Raw genomic sequence first — 7,469 nt, 5'->3', positions numbered from 1 at the left:
TCTAACTAACTATGAATAAATTATAATGTTTTTCTTTGTTAATTATTTTACCACACATTAGCTGTTTTGCAAGGTTTCCCATGTCGCTCGGGGGTAGTTTATTGCTGAATTGTTTACGCATTTAACATATGTATTTTTGTTATTATTTCCATTGCTCTTCAATAATTTCATACCCATACATAAAGGACATAACATACATATATGAGCCTACCTATACTTCAGCATCATCGATTTAAGATTTAAGCACCCAGCTCTTGTCGGTGTAGCTCCTTCCATTTACGCCTATCTAGCGCCAACTACTGAACTTCCTCATACGTCACAACATTCACCTTCTCTTTAATTTGCTTGATGTAGCTATACCTTAGACGACCCCTTCCCTTCGTCCTTCCCTTCCACGATGTTTTTGATAAAATCGTCGTGACGGACCTGTAAGGTGTCCCCATCATTTTTCCTCTCCTGTTCTTTATGTCATGCAATAGTTGTCTTTTGATTTTAATCTAAAAAGCTCGCGAGAAGCTTGAATAACTCGTGGCTAAGTCAAAACCGCGCGGATCGATCGATCATAAAGTTAAGCAGTGCTCGGCGCAGTCAGTCAGTGGATCGTTGACCATCTTGTCAAGACGAAAGAGACGCTAAATAGGTTTCTCACACGAGCCCTTCATGGGGTCGACTCGGCCCTGCTTATTATGTTCGTATTACGTAATTTTTAATTCTTATGTGAATTACATCATCAATAAATAACGGGTGCTAATTAAGCAGTCAGCCACAAACAAGTCAGCTTCTAAATTACTAAGTCAGCCACAATTAATAAAGCGTCGAGCATCTAAATAATACTATCTTAGACACGAGTTATCTTCCACTCTAAATACAACTCAGCATGATGGTTATTTTTTTTGCATGTAAAGGACAATGCCAGGGTCTGGGCTCAAAGTTTGCCCAGCAGTGGGAGTAGTTCCAGCTGGTTCCATAGTGCACTCTGAACATGAAATCCAAATATTTTTGAAATCGGTCCCAGAGGTCCCGAGAAAAACCGGTTCAAATGTTCTCCATAGATAGTCACTTAACAAAGCCTGAGCCATTTGCCCAGTAGTAAAAGTGGTCGAAATAGGTTCTTTACTGCACTGTTAACACGAAATCTAAATATTTTGGAAATCGGTCCCAGAGGTCCCGAGAAAAACCGGTTATAACGTTAAACTTGAACAGTCACTTTATAAAGCCCAAGCCATTTGCCCAGTAGTGGGAATGGTTAGAATAGGTTCTTTACTTCACTCTTAAGACGGAATCCAAATATTTTTGAAATCGGTCCCAGAGGTCCCGAGAAGAACCGGTTCAAATGTTCTCCATAGATAGTCACTTAACAAAGCCTGAGCCATTTGCCCAGTAGTGAAAGTGGTCGAAATAGGTTCTTTACTGCACTGTTAACACGAAATCCAAATATTTTGGAAATCGGTCCCAGAGGTCCCGAAAAAAACCGGTTATAATGTTAAACTTGAACAGTCACTTTATAAAGCCCAAGCCATTTGCCCAGTAGTGGGAATGGTTAGAATAGGTTCTTTACTTCACTCTTAAGACGGACTCCAAATATTTTTGAAATCGGTCCCAGAGGTCAGTAGAGGTAATAGTCGTGGTGGCCTAGTGGGCAAAGAACCAACCTCTCGAGTAAGAGGGCGCGGGTTCGATTCCAGGTCAGGCAAGTACCAATGCAACTTTTCTAAGTTTGTATGTACTTTCTAAGTATATCTTAGACACCAATGACTGTGTTTCGGATGGCACGTTAAACTGTAGGTCCCGGCAGTCATTGAACATCCTTGGCAGTCGTTATGGGTAGTCAGAAGCCAGTGAGTCTGACACCAGTCTAATCAAGGGGTATCGGGTTGCCCGGGTAACTGGGTTGAGGAGGTCAGATAGGCAGTCGCTTCTTGTAAAGCACTGGTACTCAGCTGAATCCGGTTAGACTGGAAGCCGACCCCAACATAGTTTGGGAAAAAGCTAGGAGGATGATGGTCCCAGAGGTCAAGAGAAAAACCGGTTCTCATGTTAGCCAGCCATTGTTAGCTAGCCATTTTAAGCAGCCACAAACCTAACAACCTTCTTTTCTTGAAATAACATTCAGATAGTTAGTGGTTTCACTGTTAACAGGATAAAATAACAGAAATAGACGTTTAAAGGTAATTGTTGTTTCTCTTGCTTTTCAGTCTCTATCTACTACAATCAGTCCTAAGTTCGTGTAGCGTCATGCAATTAATATCCGTAATGGCAATGGAAAAATCTTATCAGGACGAATTAAATAAGCTCGAACACTAGGTAGTAAATAGTTACCGTTAAGGAGTTCCCTCGTCTCACTGTCGTCTCCATCGGCAGGTCAGGTCTTAACCTCCACAGTTTTGTGGTGTCGGAGACATATACCCGAATGACAAGTTTTTATTCGATATGTGCTTACAATTTCCGAGAGTTCCCTATTGTTTTAAGGTTTCTATCACCAGACCCTGGACCGAATAACAAAGGAACTATTTGGAAAGTAAATCCTTTCAAACAATAAAATGATTGTTTATATCGGTTGGTAAACGACGGAGTTAATATGCACGTACTTACGTAAAAAGAATACAAACGAACTGAGTGAGAAACTCCTCCATTTTTTGAAGTCGGTAAAAAAAATTCTCGTTCAATACCTCGTATTTGTCGATTAATATTATAATGCATTTCAATTAAGGTAATAAAAGTGGAATAGTTAAGAGTTCGTAAGGATGTTTTTCGTAATATTGAATAAGAGTCAAACCAGTTTTTCTCAGGACTCCCGGGATAGATTTCGAAATATTTCGGTCTGGGACCTATTATAAGCCTATGGAACATAATACACTATGCAGTTACTGTGGGCAACTCTTGAGCCCAACTTCCATACAAAGAATAGCATTGTCCTTTGTAGCATGCATTCTAACAGTAAACTTCTTAATTACTATTAAGTGACATCATAAAAATGTTTATTTAGCTTCTATTTTTTTAACTCGTACTGAGTTTTTTGTTTAGAATATAACCCATCCCATATTAATTGACCCAGCATGGAAGTAAGCATGCAACATGCTGCAAGCATGGCTTCTGTCGCGGCTCCGGCGGTCCCATGCGAGCTTATCGTCGCAGATGGATTTCACGCTCACCACCGCAGCTTCGGCTTTCTGGCCGGCTCCGCCGGCCAGCCTCAGCCGCGCCGGCGAGCGCTGAAACTACCTGCGCCTCAGCTCGCAGGCCGCCTTGCCCCTCCGCGCCTACACGGTTTTGAATTGCACTCTAGGGGTAGGGCAGACAAGACTACGTGGAGTCGGTTTTGCAGCGATTCGTTTTCGTCACTAACTTCAATTTTTAATACAATGTTTTTTAATTGAAGGTTATAAATGGCAATATGCTAAATAAAATGAATCCAAATTAAATTCTACCATCAAAAAAAAAAAACGAGCCAAGAAAAACGTTGATCTCGTTTTTCTTGGCTTGTTTTTGGAAAAATGAGGCTGAGTTAGTAAATTAGATGACAATGTATAAATAAGAAGGACAAGTTACAATAATTGATGATCTTTTATTGAAGCTCTCTAGTAGTTGGCGTTGTAAAAAAGACGAATTAGTTTATTAGAGGCTATGTCATTTCCCCGTTGCTTAGTTATAAAATTAGAAGTTTAATCATGTGTCCAATAAATAATTTTGTGGCTACACTTATAATTTCCCATAAATAACTACAGCTGGCACGGCGAGTTTCACGAAGATAAACCACATTATTTCCCCATTAGTAATAACAGTACACCACAACCACTTGGTATTATAAAAGATATAGGTTCCTAATTTTTAGAAATAAATCCCTTTTTGAGTATTAACTGGAATGGAATCATAATTAATTAATTAAAAGCATGTGTGAGTTTGTGGTTTACAAATTCTCGGTAAATGATTGAAACGCATTTTTGCATTCAGGTTGCTTACATATCCCCGCACTCAGAGACATTCATCGTCTAAGCATCATTTTAACTAATTACTAGATACTTAAAGCCTTAAGTAATGATTAAATGTTAGTTAAGACACGCTTAAGCAACATTATAAGTAAGAATTTTCCGAAACAGCCCTTAAGTATTACTTATTATTTAATTCACGTTTATAAGTAAGGAGGTTAATGATTACTTAAGTCCCTCCTTAGTGACAGATTCTCATAGAAATTCTGCACTGAGGAACGGCTTAAGTAACCATTAAATATCTCTGAGTGTGTCCATTAGACTTTTCAAAGTGGACAGAATTGCTATAAATGTGAAGTAAAAAAATACATACATCACATTAGTATCTGTAAATAAAAAAAATATTCTTTGCTAGAATGTTAGCCGTTTTTCTCAAATTAAAACCTCAAATATAATAGCCGAAGTTTAACGCATTATGTTTAGAACTTTTGATCCTTTAACTACTTATTCCCCACATAGTTGGGCAAGCAGTAGGCTTTACAAAAGTTTTAGTGACGTCGGTAAAATTGTGTAAAAAGGGTTTTAAGGTACCGTATAGAATCAGCAACCATTATTCATTATAACTGTGACACACTGTGAATAACTGTGGTTTCACGTAGCAACAAGCTTAACTATTTATTATAAATATTATACAGCCTTACTTATAAAGGTGAATTAAATATAAGTAATACTTAAGGGCTGCTTAAGAAAATTCTTACTTATAAACGCTGCTTAAGTAGTGATTAGTTAAAACGTTGCTTAGAAGGTGATTAGAGATTTTATAAGTAAGGGGGATAATGTTTAGCTAAGAGCAAACGTCATTGTAGCAGCTGCACGTTTGCTACAATGACGTTTGACAATGACGTAGCGTAACACATTGTTGAAAGGTTCTTCTAACCTACCGACAGATATGTGTTGCTGAGTTCTTCAGAATAAAAACCCCGAAACACGTGGTGAAAAGTGGGCGTTTTGGGAGCTGTCTTCTATATAGGTACTTTGACATTTGAAAAGTGCTGTTTTGCAACCAAGTTTGAATAAATGATTTTGACTTTGAATTTAGTGCAACCACATGACGACTCTTTTCTTATGGGAGTTGTTGGGAAATTATCAGATACAGATAATATATTTATGTTAAAGTCTATTTTAATTACGACATTCGGGTTAACTTTATTTTTCTATCAGAATGGATGTATTTACACTATTTACTTTATTCCGCTTTTCCCATTTTTTGTGGTGATATTATTTTTTTGTAAAGTAAATGACAGCACAATATGAGAAGTTTTATAGGGCCGATTTCGGGCATGGCGGCTGTGCTCATATTAGGAGATCAGGAGGATATTGGATATTAGCACAAGTGCACTCACTATTCCTTCACTCTCATATCCCGATGGGATGGCAATCTGACACGACCGGAGAGAGATCAGGCGCAGGACCGACATTTACGTGCTCTCCGATGCACGGGTGTATCAATCACCAACTTCCAGGCTCCGGGCTGCTTTCTGAATGTTTCTTAAACCCACAAAGCAATTTCGGTGCACAACAGTCGCGCTCCCGACCGCTAGAACAACAAGGCAGTTAGTTTAGTTAAACGTTTTAAATTCTAACTAAATTGTAATAGGAGGTATTTGTTTATCATATTTGTCTAACATTTCTGGTTACTTTATTTACGTCAGAAAACCAGAATAAAAATACCTACTACAAGTGTTGGTTTTCACCGGTTTGAATTTCATACACACATTGAAATCGATCTCTCACAAACATGTTTATAATTTATTATAAAGTACTGTTATTCAATGAATAAAATTATTATGTATAGTATAGGTGTAACGTTAATTAACAAGGGTAATACCCATTAGCTGAATCGCGAATTCATTCATCATAATATTAACCATAGAACGTGATATAGTATACCTACCTATTATGTAAATGATACATATTCATTAATTGATTGCTTTTAGTAGTATTAAAAGCAATCAATTGATTAATATGTATCATTTACTATAACGTTTTGTGTTTTTTACTTTTATAGTTAATTCAATTTTTTAAGGACATTCCGGGAAATCGTAGGTTGAAAATAACCTTTCTTACCTTATTCTCTGTCCATTTAATCCATTTACATATATCAAGTTTTGCAAATATTTTTCAATATACTAACCTCTGTACCTAACCTAATGATGTGCTGTAATATACACTTAAATTGAATTGAAAGAAATATTACCTTAACAACAATTTGCAGGAAACAAGGATACAATAAATATAAAATGTATTAAACTTACGTATATAACAGATAATGTTTTCCCAAAGGATAGGTATTCGTTACCATGTAAATACCATGTAAACAAGCCATAATAAAACCAAATGAACCGAAATGTACTAACACTTAAGGTTTTTATGTTTGATTTTGAATAAACTCTATCATTTGCCTAGCCTTTTCCCTTTTCCGGAGTCGGCTTCCAGTCTCACCGGTCGCAGCTAAGCCTACCTTTTACAAGAATCTTTCTTTTTAAGAAATCGCTATAAGTAAACTCTTTTGCAAAAAAAGCGGACACCTACGCGAAATCTGAGTTTTAAGGACTTTACGTGTATTTTAAAGGGTTTTAATGATTGTAGTATGTTTCTAGCATCAAAAGAGTTAGCCAAGCATGCGTGAGAGTGTATTCTAAATTTGAATTTTGTACAATTGCTAAGAAATTTTTTAAACCTTGTTTTGGACTAATTGCTGGCAGAAAGTTCGTCGGTGTTTTGAAAAGTTTTTGAAGTGATTTTCAGAAAACTGATAATGCAGTTTTAATTAATGATTAATGTACCTTTTTGTTAGATAAAACATTTTTGAAAAACTATGCGTATTTGATAAAATTTTCACCTGCTCTAAATGGGCTATACTGATGATTGATGGCAATGTTAAGAGTTTCGGTATTTTAGTGTAAAGCGTTCTACTGTTTAAATATTGTACCCACGTGTTTCAAAATATCGCTTTTCCATAATTAAACACTATTTAGAGGAGAATCAGTACATTGGGCTGCGACAAAACCAATTTAAAGTAAGCAGTGCCGATCGCAACTCGTCTCCTATCGGACTTTGACATTAAAAAATACCAAATTTTGTGATAAATGTTAAAATTAACCACATGAAAAATGATGAGGAGGGTTTAAGCTATCTAAAAAGTCTAATTATTGCCGCGTTGAAGCTCTCTATAACTCCATAGGTATCGGGTTACTAAACGATGATTTCGCTGAAAGGGAGTCAAGAATTCAAAAGTATTGACCAAACGTATGTTTCTTAAGAAATGAGCAGATAGCCAATTATTGTTATGATTTAAGCAGGAAAGTGCTGTAGATGTTATAAAATCTCGGTGCAGGCAAGTTTATTTAATAAAATGTCAGTGGGATGAAAACACGCTATTTGAACGCTCAGACTCATAGATCTTCGGAGGTCTACGGACTTTCCCAAGAGACGAGGTTGTTTGAAAATCAGTGATTACGAGACCTTAAGACCTCGTGCTTA

The sequence above is a fragment of the Helicoverpa zea genome, unplaced genomic scaffold (assembly GCF_022581195.2).
Source record: "Helicoverpa zea isolate HzStark_Cry1AcR unplaced genomic scaffold, ilHelZeax1.1 pri_000016Farrow_1_scaff_4_deb, whole genome shotgun sequence".
NCBI classification, from domain to species: Eukaryota; Metazoa; Arthropoda; class Insecta; order Lepidoptera; family Noctuidae; genus Helicoverpa; species Helicoverpa zea.
The sequence above is the reverse complement of the archived record's forward strand: the minus strand, read 5'-3'. Positions refer to the sequence as shown.